The following is a 12,960-nucleotide window of genomic DNA, read 5'->3' as shown; positions in this document are numbered from 1 at the left end:
TCACTCTCTCTGAATGATGAAATGCATCCCTGCTCTCATGACACCACCCCCACCTCTCCCTTTCTGTCTGTACATCGCACACCTCCCTCTTTCCTTCCTTCCTTCCCTCTCTCTCTCTTCTTCAGCTCTTCCTCCTTACCTCCCTCCCCCTGTGGTGGCGATATGAGAGGGTATCCTGCTGGGGCTGTTGCTGCTGCTTCAGTGAGTCTCCTATCCAGCTTGCATGCTACTCTCACCACCCAAACCACTGGCTCACCACTGGCTCTAAAAACAACCCAGCTAACTTAATCATAACACCTCTTGCTGAATGACTCTGTTTCTAAAATCCCCTCCATTTGTGCAGAAGGAGATTCTTAGAGGAGTGCAGACCAAATCAGCCCTGGGTCAGGTCTAGCTCTAGCTGTTCTTTCTCCATCTCCCTCTTCCAAATGTTCTCCCTCTTTTTTTTTCTCTCTCACACTCTCTCCTGCTCTTCCTCTCTCTGCAGCATGAGATCCAAGAGTGCCGTTATGGTGGAGTGGAACACATTGTCTCCCCATTTGGAGGCTCTCAGGACACCATGGGTGCCTTTTGTTTTTACCCATTAAACAATTAACGAGAGAGGGAGAGAGAGAGAGAGCAAGAGCACAAGACCTGGCCCATACTGCAATTACCACTCTAACGGATGACTGTGGGATTGGGCCAATGTCTTTCAGTGACGGCTCGCACCAAAAGTGGGCTGAATTATACCCAGACGAGTACGGCAATTAGGAGGCCATTTGAGGAGGACAGTGGCCATAACTCAAGAGTGTGCTTCATCGGTTTCAGAAGGGAAATAAAACGCTCTGCAGCCAATCCTGTAGGCCTTATCAGTAAATGGGACAGCAGTAGGCTGAGTGATGGAAGTCGTTGCTTAACTGACAGATACAATAATAAATCAACGGAGAGAGGGCATCATGTCAAAATGTTTGAATCCAAGCCATAATAACAATGGAAGTGTTGCTTTAATGACTGCTACCTGAGAGCCATCGATTTTCCAGTGAAATTCGCAAAAATGTCCCTGAATAATATAAAGGCATATGGTCAGAGTAGCATCCCTTCCACTGAATCTATTCCTCCATTCCATCCATGGGCTGTTCTCCTGCTAATGCTACGATTTCAAAACAGCCAAATGGTTTAAAGCAGAAACAAAATGTTCATGCTAATGTGTAGTACTGAACATTAGTAGTTACTGTTAAGTTTGTTTACTACTGCTAATATACACTGTCCAGAATTTTCTTACAGAACAGTGCTTAAACAGTACACATATTGACACACTGTACTGTTTTGATAACACGATGAGCAATTCACATAGCATTAAATTGGCCACACACAAGACAGGGAATAACCTTGAGTAGGGGCAGATCAGGTATGATCTGTGCTGACTTTTCATTGTAAACATTCACAGGGTTGAGGCCATACATATTCATGTGTAGAGTCCAGGTAGAATATTTTGCTCAGTGAATGCTGCAGATATTCTGCGACTAGACATAAAACAGCTTAAAGGGGTGTCTCCTGGGTGAAGACTAGGCTATCCAGATGCCTCTGCAAAGCTACCGTTGATGGAATGCCAACGTGTGCATCTGCAAACGTGTGTGAGTCTGTGTGTGTGTGCATGAGTTTGTATGGGGGGGGGGTTGTGTACATGTGTGAGTGTGTGCAGGCTGTGGGCGCTGGCACAGCAGATCTGATTTCATGGCTCTCTCCATTCCATCTCCACACACACACACACACACACACACACACACACACACACACACACACACACACACACACACACACACACACACACACACACACACACACACACACACACACAAACACACACACAGCATGAAGCACGCTCTAATAACCCTACTTCACATTTTCCAGGTTTGGGCCGCGTGGCAAAAAAACGGAGGAAAAAAAACGTTTATGCGAGACAGCAGATGTGACAGCTCACTAACGCCCACCTCCATTCAAACTCAGCTGATCAAGGCCCCTGCCTTTCACACCCAAGACTGGGGAAAGAGCGTGGAGAAGCCTGGCCTGGTCAGCCACGGAAGCCTCCCACACATAGAGCAGCATTGATAATAGAGCTGGCACATCCACCACCGCATTCTGCAGCACATAGCCGCCCTTTCATTCCACGCCAGTGTTTAAGTGGGGGAAAAAGGAGAGAATGAGAGAGAGAATGTTTTGCCACATCAAGTGTGTCTTTATTAACTGATGCTGCTTGACCTCTACATAAAACTTTGTACACCATCACACCATCAGGGTGTGCCTGCCTGACACATTGGATACACAATGTTTTCAATGCCTTGAGCTCAGTGTCCGGGACACTTGAGCCCTTTTTCCTATAAAGGAAGTAATAGCCTGTTCAGTGCTCGAGGACTCCTCTATGGAGTCTGACTAAAAGAAAGCTCAATTGATATGAGGATGAGGTGGGACTGGTTAGTTTATCGACTTTATGAGGTATACCAATACATTTTTCAAATGAGATATAGAATGAGACAATACCGTTTACACCGATATAGTTGAATGTTTCCCCCATTTCTTCCGGAAACCCAAGCTAATGTTCAATTCAATTCATTTCAAAATGTATTTATAAAGTGCCAAAACAATCAAATTGGCCCATGCAGCTTCCAGTTGAGTAGGCTGTAGCTGTGCTGACCGTGGCTGAGCAGGCTAAGTTGGCTGAGGTCAATGACGGCATCACCTGCCTTCTCCCCGCCCCGGCCCGCCAATCGATTTCATGCCACTTGATATGAAGTTTTATTATACGGCTCCTCAATTGTTGCTAAAAGTTCCATTGATTTGAATGAGCCACCTCAACGTTTACCGCTGCCATTGGTAACGGGTTTTGTGCTTCTATTTCACATCTTTCATATAATTCCGCAAGTAGTCCAGTCATTTAACGTAATGGAAACTTAATTGAAGTCAGCAAGTTATGCTACGCAATACCTGAAACTTTAAAGTTCTATTTGCCAAGGAATCAGCAGCAATGTCCTAGAATTGTACTGGTGTCAGTTCAGGAGTACCTGCTGTAACCATACATTATTTTAACCAGTCTGTTTTTGTTGTTTAAAGCAACTGAAGGAACACTCTCAGGCTATTTAGTTTATATAATTCTTCATTTACATGTCTTGCATCTGTATATGTTCAGACAGGAAAGGAAACCCATTTTATTTTGACCACAATCTTTTTACATAACAGTGCTTGCTCACATGTGGCTTTGACTTACAACTAAAAACTTAGCCCACTTCATAAAAAAAATACTGATTCATTTGTGTATCAAAACTATCCTAAAAATACTGGGATATGATTTTTGGTCTCCATCACCCAGCCCTAGGATAACGCTAGTCTTCCTGTTCATTATCAGTCTGAAATGGGCAGCTATCCAATTATATTTGGAAGAATCCAACAGAAATTCAGTAGATTTACAAGGGGGAATCCACACTATGGCAACTGAGACTGACCATCTGCTCCCTATACTCGTTGTAGCAAATAAAACACAAGACGAGGGAATAAACTCATAATGTCCAGCATTTGTTCCTAATTGTGCTGCTTCTCTGAGAACATGGCCCTTGTTTTAAGATAAAAGAAGCTTCACATGCTAATTACTGTGGCCTTCATGTAGGAAACCCAGAGCAGGAGCATGAACCTGCATCCAAAATAAGCTCAAAACAGGAACAAGAGCTGCCTCATGGGTAAATATGTTGTTTCTACTTCTCTGTGCGCATACAGATAAGGGGCTTCAGATTAGGACCTTTGCTTGTAATGAGTACTTTGTTGGGACTCTACCGCATCAGTTGTTTATCTGTTTATCTTCAGCTTGAAGGGTTGCTTAATGCACTCAAACACAAGCACCCTGGGCTGGTGATTTCAGGGGAGTGTGCTGCGGTCTGACCCCTCACGAGGAGCCGACTTATGGGCGACTTAGTGGGGGTTCAATCCACTGCAAGGCAATCCGTTCAATTAATTCAATTTATTTTGTATTATTTTATTTACCACAGCTTGCGTGTACAGTGGCCTATTATTTTCTCGGGACTTGCAGGGTTTTTATTCGGCGCTTGCATAATGGAGAACGCAAGCGCACACAGACTACTCCTGGTCTAAAGCTCATTATAATTTTTTTTTCCAAGTGCGTTTTGAAGAGCCAGCTTTTGAAATGCATTCAAAAACACAGTGTTCTGAGCTCTCCTAATCCCCCGCCGCTCTGGAATGGGAAGACCTGACTTGGAGAGAGCACAACTATGCAAAACAGTCAGGCGCTTCCTGCGCACATCTAATTAAAAGAAGTTTTCAAAAGGCAATTTATCTGTGAATAATAGCATCAAATACAGAGGAGAACGGGCAAAACACTACGACTGAAGATAATTTCAATAGTGCCAGTGGAGGTGGGGATGGGTGGGGTGAACAGGAGGAAGTTGCTGGGTCGTGGTTCCTAATTAAAGACGAGAAAGTCAGCGGGAGCCCTGAGATAGCCTCTACCCTTGACTTACCTCCATAAACAAACACACACACAAGGCTCAGGACATTTTTTTTTTTTAAATGGATCCTCCTGACGCGACTGTTTTCTTCCTGTCTGTTTAAAAAAAGAAAAAAAGAGGGAAGAAGTAACCAACAGCTCCTCTGAAAGAGCCCAAACTGAAGCTGTCCTTAGTGTGGACAGAGCAGAGATCAAGCCCCTCTCCCCAGAGGCCCAGGGCCACGCTCGCCCCCGACTTTGGAGAGGGTTCATTAGGACAGCACTTTCCCACAGCCCCCCCCTACCCCCCCCAACTCTCCACTGCCTCAGCACACAGCTAACAGGGGAGGGCTAGCGACACAAAATGTATGGAGCTCTGTGTTGAAGCACTAGCTTCTCTCACAGCAGCAGCCCGGGGGGGAAACCATTAGTGCTGAACAAACAGCACCGTATGGAGCTTTTCCTGTGACACCCAAATCTCTCATGGCATCAAGGATCAATGGATTCTGCCATCAGTGTAAACAAGCCAAACCATTACAGCAAAATAATAACTACAACATACATGGTCTGTCCGCCATGACACACTGTCTGCACACCACATTAACTTGATAGCTGTCGCCACAGGCTAACCAAACAACCACTTTTTCTACATTCAATCTTGCATACCATTGCAAGCAAACTATTTAAACAGGGTGGAGTTTGTGTCTATGACATTTCGTGCGAGGTCATCGTAGCTGGCACCAACATGAAACCCTTCCTGTGACACCAGCAAGGCTTGTTCCTTGAAGAAAGACACACGCTTATATACAAAAGCTGCATCTCCAAATAAAGGCGATCAAAACAATGTTGTGAGAAAAGACTGCCAGTGGTGGCGCGTTACACAAAGTTTGCATCATCCTGCTTTTGGATATCTGGCATAAGAGGCATGAACTCCCAAAATAGCGGCGTGATGGATGACAATTTAAGGGGAGGAGCTAATGCTAAAGAAGAGCCTGATACACAATCAAAGAGCTCCCCCTGTTGCAAAGGGAAATACAAAAAAAAATTTGGCGATAAGCCAACAAAAGATGCAAACAGCTGCACTAAACCTTGGCTCATTCACACAATAACAAATTACTTTTCCTCAATGCCATCATTTGCTTGCTAGCCTGAATGTTCAGGTACATGCAGGGCTGTTTTTGGCAGGAAAACAGTAGAGGTGAGCGCTTCATTCCTGAACTTGCCATCATGGCAGACTGCAGGATCCCCTGACAGCAGCTGTGCAGGTGGCGAAGATGTGTTCTCCAGTTTCAGTGTCATTCCTCAACCACACACTTATACAAACAGACAGACGCACACACACACACACACACACACACACACACACACACACACACACACACACACACACACACACACATATACTCACAGGATGGCCTAGTGATTACAATTAAGCAGCTCTTATCCTTCCACATAATCAAGTCTGGGTGGTAATCCCCATGTGTGTACGCTCTACCTATCCAGCAGGATGGCGACTCAAGAGGCACGAGGAATGGTTTTTCGTACACGCCTGCAAACTGGGCACAGGAAGGATGAATTATACAGAGCAATCACAGACTGTTACCTGTGGGATCAGACATGCTACACAGCCCCCGCCCACCCCCGATTCCCCCAATGCAGACAGCTCAAAGCCAAACAGAGAGCAGGGATGCCCAGGAAGAGAGAATGCTCTTAGTGAGTGCTCAGATCCGAGGTGGGCTGGCGGGCTGGGGTGGGGTTGGGTTGGATGGAGGGCTGGGGGTAACAGACACACAACAGATACCCATGAGATGGGGGGATATTTGTGAGCAAGTCTTATCTCTGCAGCTGCTGCGGCTACTACTCTTTCTTGTGGCTTTCTTTATCTCCCCCTTCCTGCCAGGGGCTGGAATGGAATGAAGAAAGGGATGAGGAAATGGTGGGGTGAAGTAAGCGAAAACATCGATAATCCATCCTTCCTAAAATGCTGCACAGATAATGGAAATGTGTTACTCTGAAATATAGTGCTCATTGGATGGCGACGACGGCGACGCATCAGTCATGTCCGCCAAAACTTTACTCCTGCATTTTACCAACTAATCCTCAAAGAGAAGAAAAGATAACAAGAAGTTCAGCCCCATGTACAGCACTAAATAAACATATGATTAAATTATCATTCGACATTAATAAACAAACAAATAAATAAATGAACAGACACATTGATTTTTCATTAATTTTATAAGCAGGATCAGAAGATGGAGTTTGTAGTGTTAAGGCTTCTAATAAAAACTGCAAGGGTGCCTGCGGGGGGAGAGGGCAGAGACCACACAGAGCCTCCGATTGTCTCACGCTTACAGCTGCTGTCATTCCAAGGTAAGGGTCGGGGAGATCAAATGAGGAAAAAGAGGGATATTTCTTTCCTTTTTTTTCTGGCCCATTTTTTCCCTCCTTTGTGAAAAAAGCAAAGGGATTTGGGCTTTTAATTGTGCTGCCTTTATGCAGAGCATCCCATTTGGCTTGCATCGGGGGAGACAAAAGCGAACAGCTTAACCTCCAGTCAGATGTCACTGCACACTGGCAGCCTGTTGTTTTAATAACCGTGCCAGGGTCCACGGAGAAGGGAGAGGCGATGCTGCAAAATCTTGTTTAAAAAAAATCAGTACTTTGGCAGTCATTTCAGGTCAGCCTGTGGAAAAACACTGAAAAAATGAACCAAAGCCTAGTGTGAGAGAATGCACTGCCCATATCAACAGTGAAATATCGGGAGAGGCACTGGCACAGAAAAAGGGAGACAAAAAGCAAGCGATTCGCCTAGCCTAGATGCTGCTGCAGCCCTAAAACATACGACTCAAAAGGCAAGGCCACAGTATATGTTTAGTTGAGGCTACTGCACTTGAAGACAAACCTAGGCAAGATGTGCCATACAATTGTCGATCCTTTATTTATCAATGTATTTTTTAATGAATAATGGATTCTGGAATAAAGGACTATTGAAGGACCTTCCCAAAATGCATGCCTTCCACAACCACACAGATTAACTTCCAAAAATTTGCCCAGATTTAGATTTCCTAAGCTACGCTACTGTGGATGGACGGATAATCCATGAATTTCTTAAATATAATCACATTTGAGCAGATCATGGGCGCCTCGTGGCAGCAGAGATTCCGAGTGCAGAGCAGCATATGCAATATGCTGATCCCTAAGCTCATCAAACCCCTTTCTTAACAGTCAAAACCAATCTACGGAGCCCCTCAGAGGGGGTTTCAACTGTGGGCTGCTCCAGCGTCAGAGACCTCTGCTGATGTGCGGGGTGAAGGTATAGTAGTGTATGTGCCCATGCCGGTCTGTGTTTGTGTTCAAAGTAACAAACGTTTACATTGTTCACACTGCCATATTCAAAGCAGTGATCCAAATAGCAAAGAACAAAATGATCAAGAAATGAGGAGAGGAAAGGAGAAGAGAAGAGAGGAAGATGTTAGATGTAGAATTAATTACCACAAAATGCAAATGCTGTCACAAGAAGATGCTCCTATATGCACAAGGCCTTTCAGAAGTGGTCATTTGTAGTGATATCAAGCAAATCCAATAGAAAGCAAAAATAAACACTTTTCAAAACCATCTAAATGTTTAGATTCAATCAGCAGAACCTAATACTGCCAATCAAGTCATGCACTATTTATTCTAGTTATGTCTGTCACTTCTGGAAAATGCAAACACAAATATGTAATTTGACAAAATTTGACAACTTCTGACAACTAACTAAATTAAATGTACCCAAAATAACATATGCTATGACAAATGGAATTGTAGACAGACATTGGAACCCCCCACATATTTTTACATGTATGCTGGTGAGTTGGTTAAGAATTTACCTTGCACTACCCTGTAAACCTGGATTTCGACCCTTCTAGCCGCTGTGTTGAGAAAGAATTAAAGCACTGTGCCATGAGCCAGGCCAGGCAGAGTAGGCGATGTTCAGTGGGGAATTCCAGCGCATACCAAACAGGCTTGAGACTTAGAGTGGTTGGTGCCACTCGAACAGGTGCCATGGGTAGAAAGACTCATTAAGCCTCCGCTGCGCCACCTCTCTGCCCATGCCAGCACACTACCGGGTGCTACCAACACAACAAACACCTCTCACAACCCTACACGTTGCTTATCAATCCCACTCGGAAGGTTATCAACACACACACACACGTCATGGCTGTCATGAGCGTGCTTGCTCCTGAGGTAAAGTGTGTCACAGCGGGACTGCGCGATTACTTGTCACGCAAAAATGGATGATACTCCACCCCGATGCGGCACAAATGTGAGATTTAACAATATTCCCGTAATCCGTATCTAACAAGAGATCAGCAAGGTGAGCCACCTGAGCGGGCCCCTGAAATGCACTGCACTTTTCTAAATGCACTTTGTACTGCTGCTGTGTGTGTGTGTGTGTGTGTGTGTGTGTGTGTGTGTGTGTGTGTGTGTGTGTGTGTGTGTGTGTGCTTCCAGCCTAAATCACGATCTACATTTGTGACAGGATTATGTACACAAATGAGGACGAGGCAGGAACAAATGGCATGAGTGTGTAGATGTTGGCATCATTAGAGAGCTTCATTAACATATGAGCTTGGCTCATGGACGTATCTGAGGGATCAACATTCCCCTGGGACTGCGCCTCACATTTCCAGGGATTCATTGAATGCACGAAGGAGATGCAAATAGCCTACATACTGCTACTGATGGTCTTGGAATTCACAGAGCCGTCATATATTCAAATGTGATATGAAAATGATGAATCATAACAGAAAAACCTATTGCTTATTACTAAAGGTCGGAGGACGTGGTTTCTGATCACAGGAAAGACTAAGCGCATTTCTTTCTGTCAATCACATAACAAAAGTTAGAATGCGGTTACCTAATTAATTTGCTATTAATCACAGTTTACCAGTAAGCATGTGCAACAAGTTATCAAAATCTGACACTTCAGAATGCAAGTAGCACCACCAGTAATATCAATAATATAATCAACCTATTATAGCTGGAATGATTGACTATCCATCTGAGGATTTGGGTATCCTTTGGCTATCCCAGGCTTGAGTGACAGGTACCATAGACAACTGTAAATCACCCATCCTAATCAGCAGCCTTTTGATTTAGAGATTAACCCCTGCCCCCTGCCACACAGGCTGTCTCTGCTCTAATAGGCCTGCCTGGTTAGCCATCATCATTAAATCATAGGTTCCTGTTTTCATGTTAACACATTCATGTAAACCCATTTAGTCAATCAACATTTCATGCTGACCCATCATGTGACACCTTGCATGCCCTAAAGAGCTTAAATGAATCAAAATCGTATCAATGACCACGCTAACCAATATAAATAAGGACATGAAAAAGAGCCCTCGCTGAGTCATTATAGACCATCTCATGGTCTGGATTTCCAATAGTTCATTTCAGTGTAGTCTTGCTCCAGATTTCAATACTGTTCCTCCAAGTTCTGTCAGCAACTCTTTATTGGGAATAATTGGAAGCCCAAACAAAGATATGTCCTTGCTGGAGCTTAACGCATTTATAATTTGTGTGAGGCCCTGTAAGTGTGCTAATTGAATATTGTGACTTAGTCATCTTAAACACTTCAGTATGGTTCTTTGGGAGATAATACTACCCTATGTCCATAACGTAAAGTGCAGCCTTTTAGATGAGAAAACTAATGTTAATTTGACTGTTAATTACTACTTACATTCTATTCCTGTGACACACATTCTGTCAAAAAAACACCATCTTGGCATCCATAACAGTGTATTTCTCAAGACTGCAACGCATTACTAGCTTTAACTTGTGGTTATATCGCTTAATAGATTTAATGTCTATTCTAAATTTAGATGCAGGAGAATAGGTAAACTGCACTGACAGTGCTGCATGTGCTTAAACACAATGTAAAGTCCCAAACTCTCCCACCTTTTCAAAATCCTTTGTAAGATCTAATATGCAGCACACTCTAGAGGATCACACTGTCTGTGTTTCCATGAGGGAAAACTGTCACTGAAGCACAAGTTGAGCCAGCAGCCTCCCAGAGCATGACCTTGTGACAGATCGCTGCAGCTATTTATATTCATTCATAGTACACTGAATATGCATGCCAATCGCACTGCATCTATTTTTTCATGCAGCAGTCATGAAAAGTGAATATAACACCCCACTTGCGTCTACAGTGCATGGGACAGATTCATGTCTACATTTTACATCTCTCCCTGGTAGGGACTTTGACTTATGCTTCCTGAAATGCAAACTACTGCACATATTCAACATTTAAAAAACAATCTACAGAAATCACAGTGTTCACCATTCACATAAAGACATCTTTGGCAAAAACTGATCAGATTATAAAGAGAGCCAAGTGTTTAATTATGGTATTTTCCACACACAAAAGCAAACAAAATACTTATCTACATTTATGCATTCGAAAGAATAGCTTTGTAACAGGCTACCAATGTAGCTACTTTAAATACCCCAATTCCACTCCTGTAGTTGTAATCACACATAAAAGACAAAACCCAGTAAAACATGTTGTAAATAATCATGTAGCCTACTGTCGCAACAGATATTTATAGTATGGTGAGATATGATGCTAGCACTTCCAGTGGTGTGCAGACTTTCAGAGACTGGCATACACGTAATTAGAGACTTTGCATAGCCTAACCATTGTCTTATATTAGCACACTATCAGCTATATTACACACACAGTCAGTGGTAGTACGGCAGTCCATTTATAATGTACACAACATCAAATTTGAAAGCTGACGCATTTCCGTGAAGGCAATCATATTACTAATTCATGATTCTTCAGCAGCCTGTACAACAACAAGATAAAAGCTCGTTTATCAAATTCATTTCTTGACATCAAATTCATGGCTTCACGCTGACATGCCAATTCCCTCAATCAGTCCCCCTCAAAGACGTGCGGCGTCTTAGTGGAAGCCTACACTCCCTCCATAGACTAATATCTACAAAACATCATCACCTTCTCCTGACTGAACAAATAAAATTCATATAACACATCGATATCTATAAACCTACCGTTTTCTCTCCTTGCCTGGGGGTGTGAGTTGGGAGACCACGCGTATGGAGAGCTGCGTAAACTTGCCACACAGGCTATCACCGGATGGTTCTTCAGTGCTGTTTGGATACTTCACCGCAGTGGGATTTATTTCTTCGGCAAGAATTGCTTTCAGGAACGCAGAATCAGAATGTCTGTTAGATCCGCGAGAATATTATTACATGCAAAATAAATATTGCCAAGTTAAGGTTACCAGAATCCCAAGAAGCACCGTGCTATTGTCCGTTAGGGAGTGTGATATTCCGTAACAAAAAAGCCATTGTAGATATTCACGCTGAAACTGTTTTATTAGATAATTTCTCAAAAATCTGCAAGTATATAATGAAGTTACTGTCGAAGAGAAAAATGTTTAATCCGTGTCTGTTTTCTTCAAGTTGATAACGTTATTTCACTCCAACAGCTTCAAATAAAGACAGTGGCAACCGCTGCTGGGGTAACGTTAGGTAGATAGATAGGTCAGGTGTATTCGGATCTCCCAACTGCGGACCACGAAGCAATACCCTAGCCTCTTTTCGAAAAAATACCCTTGCCTTTAACTTAAATAGTGAAATCCTTAGCTAGAGGTGCAAAGGACTCCCAAAGAATTATTTTCAAGAAGTCTTCTTATAGTTTTTTTCTTTAACGCGCCTACTCTAATTGTCGAGATCACTCTCAGCGCAGCTTTACAACCGCTGAAACAACACACACGACAGCCAGCCTATCACAGGGAATGCAAGTTTTATCCCACCCACTGTTACAGGGCAACCTTCGAGGAACAAAATGTAGTTATCCCTGATTGGTTAGTTTTTATTATCAATCAAGAATAGGCGAGTATTAGTCATATCATTGGTTAAAACGCTGTCAATCATAAGAGAATTGCAGCGGTAGTTTGTTTAGTAGATTTCACATTGATGTTAGATCAAGCAAAAAAGGAAACAGTTGAAATCGTGTTTTGTCGGATTGAAGTGAGGTGGCGCATCTCAGTGCCTCTCTATTTCTGTGATGAACTTTGCCGATAGAATTGCCAAGGAATCCTTAAGAAAGGTGGAGAATTTGTATGATGCACAATTTATGTCTTTGATATGCAGTGTATATTTAGGAAGTAGGCTAACCCATTAAAAAAAAAAATTGTGCAGAGTAAAACACATCTAGATGTGACAAGCATGATGTAGAAAAAACTTTATTTATACAAATATCAGATGAAGACAATACATTTTATTTTCATTTTACATCTCCAGATGTTGCCAGAATCAGACATTTGTTTCCCCCACAAATGTGACAGATTTATTGTGATTGCAGGCTGGGACCAGACATATTCAGTTTATAATCCCAGCAAAACTGGGCTAGAAGCAATAGGCAGGCATTGCAGGCTAACTGCAAACACATCTAAATCACATTTATTCTTAATTTG

General features: G+C 43.0%; 1 protein-coding gene across 9 annotated transcripts in view; it reads right to left on the bottom strand.

Annotated features, from left to right (window-relative positions):
* arvcfb (ARVCF delta catenin family member b) overlaps positions 1–12,201 on the bottom strand; it is a 162,658-nt gene extending 150,457 nt beyond the window's left edge. For all 9 annotated transcript variants that reach the window (XM_080852721.1, XM_080852728.1, XM_080852725.1 and 6 more), the window contains exon 1: positions 11,531–12,201. The gene's annotated coding sequence lies outside the window, so the exon portion shown is untranslated. The remainder of the gene's footprint in view (positions 1–11,530) is intronic.
* Positions 12,202–12,960: the final 759 nt, after the last annotated feature.

The sequence above is a fragment of the Sprattus sprattus genome (genome assembly GCF_963457725.1).
Source record: "Sprattus sprattus genome assembly, chromosome: 15".
NCBI classification, from domain to species: domain Eukaryota; kingdom Metazoa; phylum Chordata; class Actinopteri; order Clupeiformes; family Clupeidae; genus Sprattus; species Sprattus sprattus.
This window is presented reverse-complemented; position numbering and strand designations above follow the sequence as displayed.